This window comes from Marmota marmota, unplaced genomic scaffold (genome assembly GCF_001458135.2).
Source record: "Marmota marmota marmota unplaced genomic scaffold, marMar, whole genome shotgun sequence".
Lineage (NCBI taxonomy): Eukaryota > Metazoa > Chordata > Mammalia > Rodentia > Sciuridae > Marmota > Marmota marmota.
In genome coordinates, this window is record NW_026000102.1 from 2,923,465 (window position 1) to 2,932,593 (window position 9,129).

The window sequence follows — 9,129 nt, forward strand, 5'->3', positions numbered from 1 at the left end:
TGTTCCGATTACTACCAGGACGTGACCAATCACAGCAGAAGCCAGACCCAGTGCCATAGCAGGATGTAAGAGCCCTTTGCTCCGCCTGGAGTTGGCCTGTAGCTGGTGGGCTGTGGAGAGACCAGGAGGCCCCCAGGAAGGGCTGGTGGTGGAAGTCGTCATTCATATACTGATTTTTCATCCTTTGCATTTCTAACATAAGCCACCAGCTGTTACCTCTCGGGTTGTCCCTCTGCTATCCTCTCCTGGGTTCCTACTTGTTCTGTTGACCAGACCCCAGAGTTATAATTACATGTGCAAAGGGAAGGCAGCCAGCAGAGAGCCCAGAACTTGCTGTTACTGAAGCACACAAATCCTAAGACTCAGAAGACTTCTGTTTCCTTCCCCTCGGCTATGTCTATGTAAGAGAAGCATCGACATAACAAGTTATCATGTGAAATAAGCTAGCCCCAAATCCTCCAGGACACTCTTGCTTTCTCTCTCTCTCCAGTGTCCTGCTGATGAACCCATCTTAGAGAAGATCTCCAGTCTCACATGTCCTCCAAGAATTCAGCACCTGCCACATAGGGGTGTCAACTGGCAGGTGTTATCAGGTGTTATCCACACTTCCTCCCTGCTGGTTGTCAGTGACCCACATGGAAAAACACCCAGTCCAAAACCTGGAGTAAGCCAGGCCTCATGGCACGTGCCTGTAGTCCCAGAGGCTTGGGAGGCTGATGCAGGAGAATCACAAGTTTGAGGCCAGCCTCAGCAACTTAACAAAGCCCTAAGCAACTTTGTGAAACCCTGTCTCAAAATAAATTAAAAAAAAAAAAAAGGTTGGGGATGTGGCTCGGAGGTTAAGCTCCACTGGGGTCAATCCCTGGTACCAAAAATAAACAAACAACAACAAAGATGGAATTAATCTCTTCTCTACTATTTTTTAAATATTTTTTTTAGTTGCTAATGGACCTTTTACTTTATTTATTTATATGTGGTGCTGAGGATGGAACCCAGTGCCCCACACGTGATAGGCAAGCGTTCTGCCACTGAGTCACAACTCCAGCCCCTCTTCTTAATTTAGGTACAAGCAATATAGGACCCAAATACCTAGAAATATTTTCAGCTCAGTGTTCCATCAACATCTGAGACGCCTCTCCATGCAAACTCACCGCGGGTCCTGTGGCTGGGGTTAGATGTTCCACTTGCCTTTCCTGCATCTGTACCATCTGCTTCTGGGAGGAGGCCAGAATCTTGCTTGTATCCCTTTAATGTAGCCCACCCTTGGTACCCCTCAGCAGGCAGGTCCATGCATCTTCCAACTCCACCATCCACTGGCCAACGCAATCTGAAACTTATGTAGAGTGCCAAGCCTCCCCCAGAGTCTCAGTGACTGCTAACAGATTCCTGCAAACTCGGTGCTTACAACAACATAAATAGTCTTCTTACAGATCTAGAGGCCAGGGGTCTGAAATCAGTCCCACTGGGCTGATCCAGGTGTTTGCAGGCCTCTCTGGAGGCTGGGCGGGGGGGGGGGGGGCTCTGACCCTGGAAGCTTTTGGTGGCCGCCTGCATTCCTTGGCTCACGGCCTCTTCCTCAGTTCACTCCGACCTCTGGTCCCCTTCCCCCCACCTCCCTCTTGTAAGGATCCTTGATCCTCATTTAGGTTCTCTCCAGATGACCCAGGACATTTTCCCCTCTCAGGATCCTTAGCTGCATCCCATCTGCAAGTCTCCTTAGCCTCAGAAGGAAAATTCATGGCTTCCAGGGGGTCGGGACACGGACACTTATTATTGAGCCCACCACCGGGATGCAGGAACCACAGAGCTCAACTGAACTTTGAGTTGCTGAAAATCGGGTTTAGGCTTCAGAGGACGGAGTAAAAGCTCAGATATGTCAGACACACCGGGGGTGCANACAAAGGGTTCAACACTTAGGTGGGTTACAGCAAGAATCCACAGAATCCAGCAAGACCACTAGTCAAAGGGGGGTGCTTCTATTTTGAGAATGCACCCAAATTCTCCCCTCCCTGATGCGAATAACTTCTAACATAGAAAAAGGTCAGAAGCTCAGGGCTGGGGCTGGGGCTCGGCGGTAGAGCGCTCGTCTAGCACGTGCGAGGCCCTGGGTTCGATCCTCAGCACCACATAAATATAAATAAATAAAAAAGGTATTGTGTCAACTACAACTAAAAAATAAGTATTAAAAAAAAAGAGAGAGAGAACAGAGGGTTAGCACAGGCGCCAGCAGGCTCTGTCTCTCCTGAGTGGTGTTTGTCTGTTTTCTTGCAGTTCTGAGGACTGGACACAGGGTCTCGAAGGTGCTAGGCAAGTGCCCACCACTGAGCCACACCCAGCCCTTTCTGAGCTCTTAATGATCCCCATGGTCTGCCCACAGTCGGCTGACTGCACTGGACCAGCCCTGGTCGCCTCAGGAAGGGCCAGGGAGTCAGAGGCCCAAAGTGGTCACTCTGCTGGGAGGGAGTGGCCGACACTGTGGACCGCGTCCCTCCTCACCCAAGCCCTGGGAGTCAGCCTGGAGGATCACTACAGCCTAGAGGGGCGGTGCCATGGAAACCTGCAGCCTGTCCTTTGTGCCCTCACAGACCTCTAGAGCTCTGAGCAGGGAAGAGGACGTAACTGACACACTGAGACCTGAGTCACTCTTGCAGGCAAGCTACTTTTGTACTGGGGATTGAACCCGGGGTGCCTGACCGCTGAGCCTCATCCCCAGCCCTTTTTATTTTTTATTTTGAGACAGGGTCTCACTGAGTTGCTTAGGGCCTCACTAAGTTATTGAGACTGGTCTTGAATCTGTGGTCATCCACAGCTCCCCTGAGGCTTCAGTGACCCACTCCAGGTGGGTCACCCCAAGGTGCTGAGATGACAGGTATGAGCCACTGTGACTGGCCAGCCTACCTTATTTTAAACCAACCCTTCCATCAGGAAAACTAGAAACACTGACAGTTTTCCTTGATTTCTTTGGAAGCATTCAGGATGGCCGGTGCAGGGGGACGGTATGGGGATAATACATCACAGAGTCGGAGTGGCCCCAGGATTACAAGACCGATTTAACTTTGAAAATCAATGTAACAAAGTAAGAGAAAAAGACATTAAAGGCATTTCAACAATAGAGAAAAATCAAGAGATACAATTCACCATCCAAAAGAGAAAATTAAGATCCACTCATGACTGAAAACAAAATCTCTTCGGAAATAGAGAAAGAATAACTACCACAAAAGCCCACAGCAGACATGCATGCTTAGTGGTGAAACACGAAAGGATCGTTCTGAGACTGGGAAAGAGACTGACACGCGGCTATAATGACATGTTTTACACTTTCCTGGTGATTGAGGCCTGCACAATAAAGGGTGAAAGTTTTAGGGATGAGAAAGGAAGCCACAGACTGTGATGCATAACACACGACTGACTTCACAGGGAACCCAAACCGTCAGCCAATGAACCACCGCAGTTAACACGGTCATGGAGCTAGGGTCATGTAGATAAACCAATACACAAAGCACAACTGTGTTGCCTTTTGTTTGTTTTGTACCAGGGATTGAACTCCGGGGCACTCGACCACTGAGCCACATCCCAGCCCTTTTTTTGTATTTTATTTAGAGACAGGGTCTCACTGGGTTGCTGAGTGGTCACTCTGCTGGGAGGGTGACCGACACTGTGGACCACGTCCCTCCTCACCCAAGCCCTGGGAGTCAGCCTGGAGGGTCACTACAGCCTAGAGGGGCAGTGCCATGGAAACCTGCAGCCTGTCCTTTGTGCCCTCACAGACCTCTAGAGGCCACGTGGCTCCGAACAGGGAAAAGAACACGTAACTGACACACTGAAACCTCAATCTGGGGCAGGCTGAAGCCCAGGAGTTAGAGGCCACCCTCCACAACAGAGCAAGACCCCAACTCAAAAAATTAATTCATTAAATTGAAAGTCTATTTTTTAAAATGATATCATTGACAATGGCATCAGAAAGTATCAAGTATTCACGAATGACTCTAATAAAAGATTACTGAGAGAAACTAAGACCTCAATAAGTGGGGATAAGCCAGGTGTGGTGGCACACATCTGTAATCCCAGCAGCTCAGGAGGCTGAGGCAGGAGGATCACAGTTGGAGGCCAGCCTCAGCAATTTAGCAAGTCACTAAGCAACTTAGTAAGACCCTGTCTCAAAATGAAAAATCAAAAAGGCTGGGGATGTGGCTCAGTGGTTAAGCACCTCAGAGTTCAATCCCACGTACCAAAATAAATAAATAGTAAATGGGGATATAGGCAAGAGAAAGAAAATATTTAAATGATGTTAAAATTAGAAACTTAAGTTCATCAAAACTCAGTGGTAGAGCACTCACCTAGTATGTGTGAGAACCTGGGTTCAATCCTCAACACCACGAAATCACCAACACACACACACAAACACACACACACACACACACAAAGTCAAAGCCCATAGAAGATGTTTTCAGTATACATAACCCACAAAGGACTCCTGTCCAAAATATATAAAGAACTCTTATAAATAAATAAGAAAAAACATCAAACCTGCTCATGGACAAATAGGCCAAGACTTGCGCTGCTGGGCAGGGGTAGGGGTGGGCAAAAGGACTGTGTAGGTAATAAATGATGGGGCAGATGCCGAGCGGGGGGCTGGTTCAAAAGGAAAGGAAATAAAACGCTAATCCTTCAGGACACTTCCCCTCCAACCTCTCCTCAAGGCTACCTGCCTCCAGGGAGTTGTTCCTCCCAAGAGTTGTACCTCGGGGTGGCTCCTTCTCTGTGCTTGGGCAGACACAGAGAGGCACCTGGCAGGCTTCTTCCCCACCTTTCGGCCACTAGTCTCTAGGCAATGGGAGAAGGAGGCCTGAGAACAAAGGGAACTCTAAAGTTCTAGATTCTGTAGAAGGGGCGGGACACCCCCACTCTTTGACACCCAGCTCTGGGCCACCTTCTCCTCTGAGAAGTCTATCTCTGTTCCGTCCCTTAAATAAAACTTTTTGCTCTTTCCGGGGCATTTCTTGGTGCTCCATCCTCACATGGGGGAAACCCTGATTCCCATCGCCCGCATCATGGCCGTACAGAAAAAGAAGAAGGTTCAACATCTTCTTTGACAAGAGACATGAAAACTGAAACCACAGGGGCTGGGGCGCAGGGGCAGAGCGCTTGCCCAGCATGTGTGAGGCACTGGGTTCGTCTCTCAGCACCGCATGTAAATGAACAAGTAAAATAAAGGTCCATTGACAACAAATATTAAAAAAAAAAAAAAAAAAANCCCCTCCCCTCCCATCTTCCCTCTCTACCTCATCTGCTGTTGTTCAATTCTCTCCCTTGTTCCCCCCCCCTTTCCCCTCACAACCTCTTATATGTGATTTTGTGTAACATTGAGGGTCTTGTATTTATTTTTATGTGGAACTGAGGATCGAACCCAGGGCCTCACATGTGCCAGGCAGGTGTTCTACCACTGATGTACAACCCCCGTCCCGAGAGTTGTCTTTTAATGGATACTGAGTTTCAGTAGGTGTAAGTTCTGGAGCAGACAGTGACCAGGGTTGTCCAACACTGTGACCGTCCCAAACATGACTGAACTGTGGTCTTCAAAACAGTTAAGATGGTGAATTTAATGTTGTGTACATTTTTCCACAATAAAAAGGTTCATAATGAAAGATTCTTTGTCCATGGATTTGAAAGCTTAGGTCAAATGGACAAATTCCTCCAAGAATATAACAACAAAGCTCCGGGAGAGACGACCAGAATAATCCTGTGAGTATTACGGAAATTGAACCAACGGTAGAAAAATATTCTCAGGGGTCAAAAACAAGCCCATGACGTATTCCAGATGAGTTTTCCAAAACATTTAAAAAACAGATAATTCCAAACTTTCACAAAGCGTGGCCCAGACAGGGCTGGGTAAACCACAGCTGTGGCCCCGGCGGCCAGCCTGTCCTGTTACGCCTCGTCTGAGGCTGCCCCGGGCTGAGGCTGCACCCAGCAACACGGCAGAGCCCGGCGTACTTACCCTCTTGCCCTGTGCAGGAGAAGTTTGCCCAGAGAAGTCGCCAGCTCTCTGACGGGAACAGAGGGAAGCAGAAAGCCAGTGCCTCTCATGAACAAAGTGAATGAACGAATGATCTCCCTAAGACTTTCAGCCTATCTTTGTTCCCTTATATGAATGTCACCTTGTTATTGATCAGTCAGTTATTGATCAATTTATTTAACCACTTACTCATATTCCTGTCATTTTTACCTTTTATTTAGATACAAGGTCTCAGTGAGTTTCTTGGGGCCTCACTAAGTTGCTGAGGCTGGCTTTGAAATTGCAATTCTCCTGCCTCAGCCTCCCAAGCTGCTAAGATTATAGGCGTGTGCCACTACACCCAGCCAGCCTTGCTTTCTTGGGGAAAAAAAAAAAGCGGGGAGACTAGGAGAGCTTAACAACAACACTTCTTCTCCCTTCTTCGGCCTCAAAATCGGGGCTGATGCCTGGAGCTATCTTGTGACCATGAAGATAAAAAGCCAGCATGCTAAGGATGGCGCAGCAAAATGAAAGAAAGACCTGAGGCACGCAAAGGCTGGGCTGGGGCTATGGCTCCGTAGCGCAGAGCATGTATGTATGTATGAGGACCTGGGTTCCATCCTTAGCACAGCGTAAAAGCACATAAGTAAAATAAAATAGCTATTTTTAAAAAGTGTTCATGGAGCAGTTGAAGCAATGACAGCAACAGCTAGCAGACATCTAAGAAGAAGGAGAAAGACAAACCTCTTTTATTAAATCACTGGTTCCCTGGTCATTGGATGTTTGGCTACTTGCGTCTGAAAGCATTCCTAAGTGACACGTCCACAGATAGACAGTGTTTCCATCACCTTTGAAGCAGCTATGCTCTGGCCAGAGGAAACAAATATTAAAAATAGCTGTCTCTAGGGGCTGGGTGGTGCTCAGTGTAGAGCACTTGCCTCGCAGGTGTGAGCACTGGGTTCAATTCTCAGCACCACATATAAATAAATGAATAAAATAAAGATCCATCAGCACTAAAAAAAAAATATTTTTTAAAAAATAGCTATCTCCAAATCTGTGAGCTACATAAACACCTTTACCAAAAATAAATAAATAACAATAATTGAGTATTTGAGGGAGTGATGAGTTGATTAAGGAAATGGGGCAGGGACAGAGGCGGGCTGGGAGGGGGAGAAGAGGGTGCCGGGGGTCAGGGAAGGCCTCTTGGAGGTGACACCTGAGCCGAGGCCTGACCGAGAAGGAGCCAGGCAAAGAGTGGAGGGAAGAGCGGTTCCTGCAGAGCCGAGGCAAAGCCCCGGAGGGAGACAGCAACCGTGGGTGAGGCCCCAGGCCCAACGGTGACCGGCGCTGTCGGGTCTGTCTTCCCGACTCCCTGTTCTCCGCTGCAAGCCCCGGGCTCTCCTGCAGGCACAGCTGCGCGGGCTTCTGCCTGGCCCCTCGCGTCCATTCTCCAGGAGGCCAAGTCACAAGCCACTCCTGCCACTCCTGTTCAAAGCCACCCAAAGGCTGGACTTGGGCTCAGGGAAGCTGAGCCCTCACCCTGGCTTCACGGCCCTGCAGCACCGGCCTGTCTCTCTACAGCACCCTGCCCGCCAGTCTGCCCGCCTCTCACAGGGCCCCAGGGGTGCCGACCGCTGGCTCCTCATCCCTCTGAGTGCCTGGCTCAATCGATGATGTCTTTTGAGAGACGCTTTCTGGGAGGAACCACCCCATCTGCAACATCAATGGTCTTCCAATTTCTTGCAGTATTATAATTTTCAAGGATGGTCAAGTCTTCTGAGTCTCTGGTGTGGTGTGGTGTGGTGTGGTGTGTGTGTGTGTGTGTGTGTGTGTGTGTGTGTTCCTGGGGACTGAATCCAGGGCCTCACACAGGCTAGGCAAGTACTCCACCACTGAGCCCCAGCCCCAGCCCTGAGCTTCTGACCTTTTTCTATGTTAGAAGTTATTCGCATCAGGGAGGGGAGAATTTGGGTGCATTCTCAAAATAGAAGCACCCCCCTTTGACTAGTGGTCTTGCTGGATTCTGTGGATTCTTGCTGTAACCCACCTAAGTGTTGAACCCTTTGTGGGATTAAGAGCATTTTTTTTTTTTTGAGAGAGAGAGAGAGAGAGAGAAAGAGAGAATTTATTTATTTATTTATTTATTTATTTAGATCGTTTTTGGCGGACACAACATCTTTGTTTGTATGTGGTGCTGAGGATCAAACCCAGGCCGCATGCATGCCAGGCGAGCGCGCTAGCACTTGAGCCACATCCCCAGCCCTTAAGAGCATTTTTTAAAGGTCGTATCTGAGTTTGTGGATTTCTTTTTTACAGTAAAGGGGATTGACCCCAGGGGTCCTTTATCACTGAGCTACACCCCAAGCCCTTCTTATTTTTTTATTTTGAGACAGGGTCTCGCTAAATTTCCCAGGCTGGCCTTGAACTTGGGATTCTCCTGCTTCAGTTTCCCAAGCCTCTGGTGTTACAGGTGTGCACCACTACACCTGGCTCTGAAAACTTCTTCTTTTTCCAGCCTCCTGACTCCCATTTCCCTAAGTCCAGACCCCAGCACTTCCAAATTCATGGATCTGGATAAGCTTTTACACAATCCTTATAACTGACAAACCAACCCACCTTTTAGTGTAAATGACCCTAGCATCCTGGCAAATGTTAGATCTACCCTATCAAGGTCAAGGTTTCTTCTGACCTCATTGACTTTCCTTCCTAATTAAAAAAAAAAAAAAAAAAAAAGTGCTGGGTGTGGTGGTGCACACCTGTAATCCCAGCATCTTGGGAGGCTGAGGCAGGAGGATCAAAAGTTCAAAGCCAGCCTCAGCATATTAGTGAGGCCCTAAGCAATTTGGGGACACCCTGTCTCAAAATAAAATAAAAAAGGGCTGGGGTTGTGGCTCAGTGGTTAAGTGCACCTGGGCTAAGTCCCTGGTACAAAAAAAAAGAAAGAAAGAAAGAGAGAGAGAAAGAGATCAGCCTCACACAATGGCTGTGCACCTATTGTCCCAGATCCTTGAGAGACTGAGGCAGAAAGAACCCTTGAGACCAGGAGTTCCAGACCAGGCTGCGCTACCCAGCAAGACCCTGTCTCAAAAAGAAAGAGAGGGGGCTGGACTTGTAGCTCAGTGGTAGAGCACTTG

The 9,129-nt window shown here is 48.4% G+C and overlaps 1 protein-coding gene across 1 annotated transcript in view; it reads right to left on the minus strand.

The window, feature by feature from the left end:
• Ca6 (carbonic anhydrase 6) overlaps positions 1-6,115 on the minus strand; it is a 28,633-nt gene extending 22,518 nt beyond the window's left edge. Inside the window, exon 1 of the mRNA XM_015501352.2 lies at positions 5,999-6,115. The gene's annotated coding sequence lies outside the window, so the exon portion shown is untranslated. The remainder of the gene's footprint in view (positions 1-5,998) is intronic.
• Positions 6,116-9,129: the final 3,014 nt, after the last annotated feature.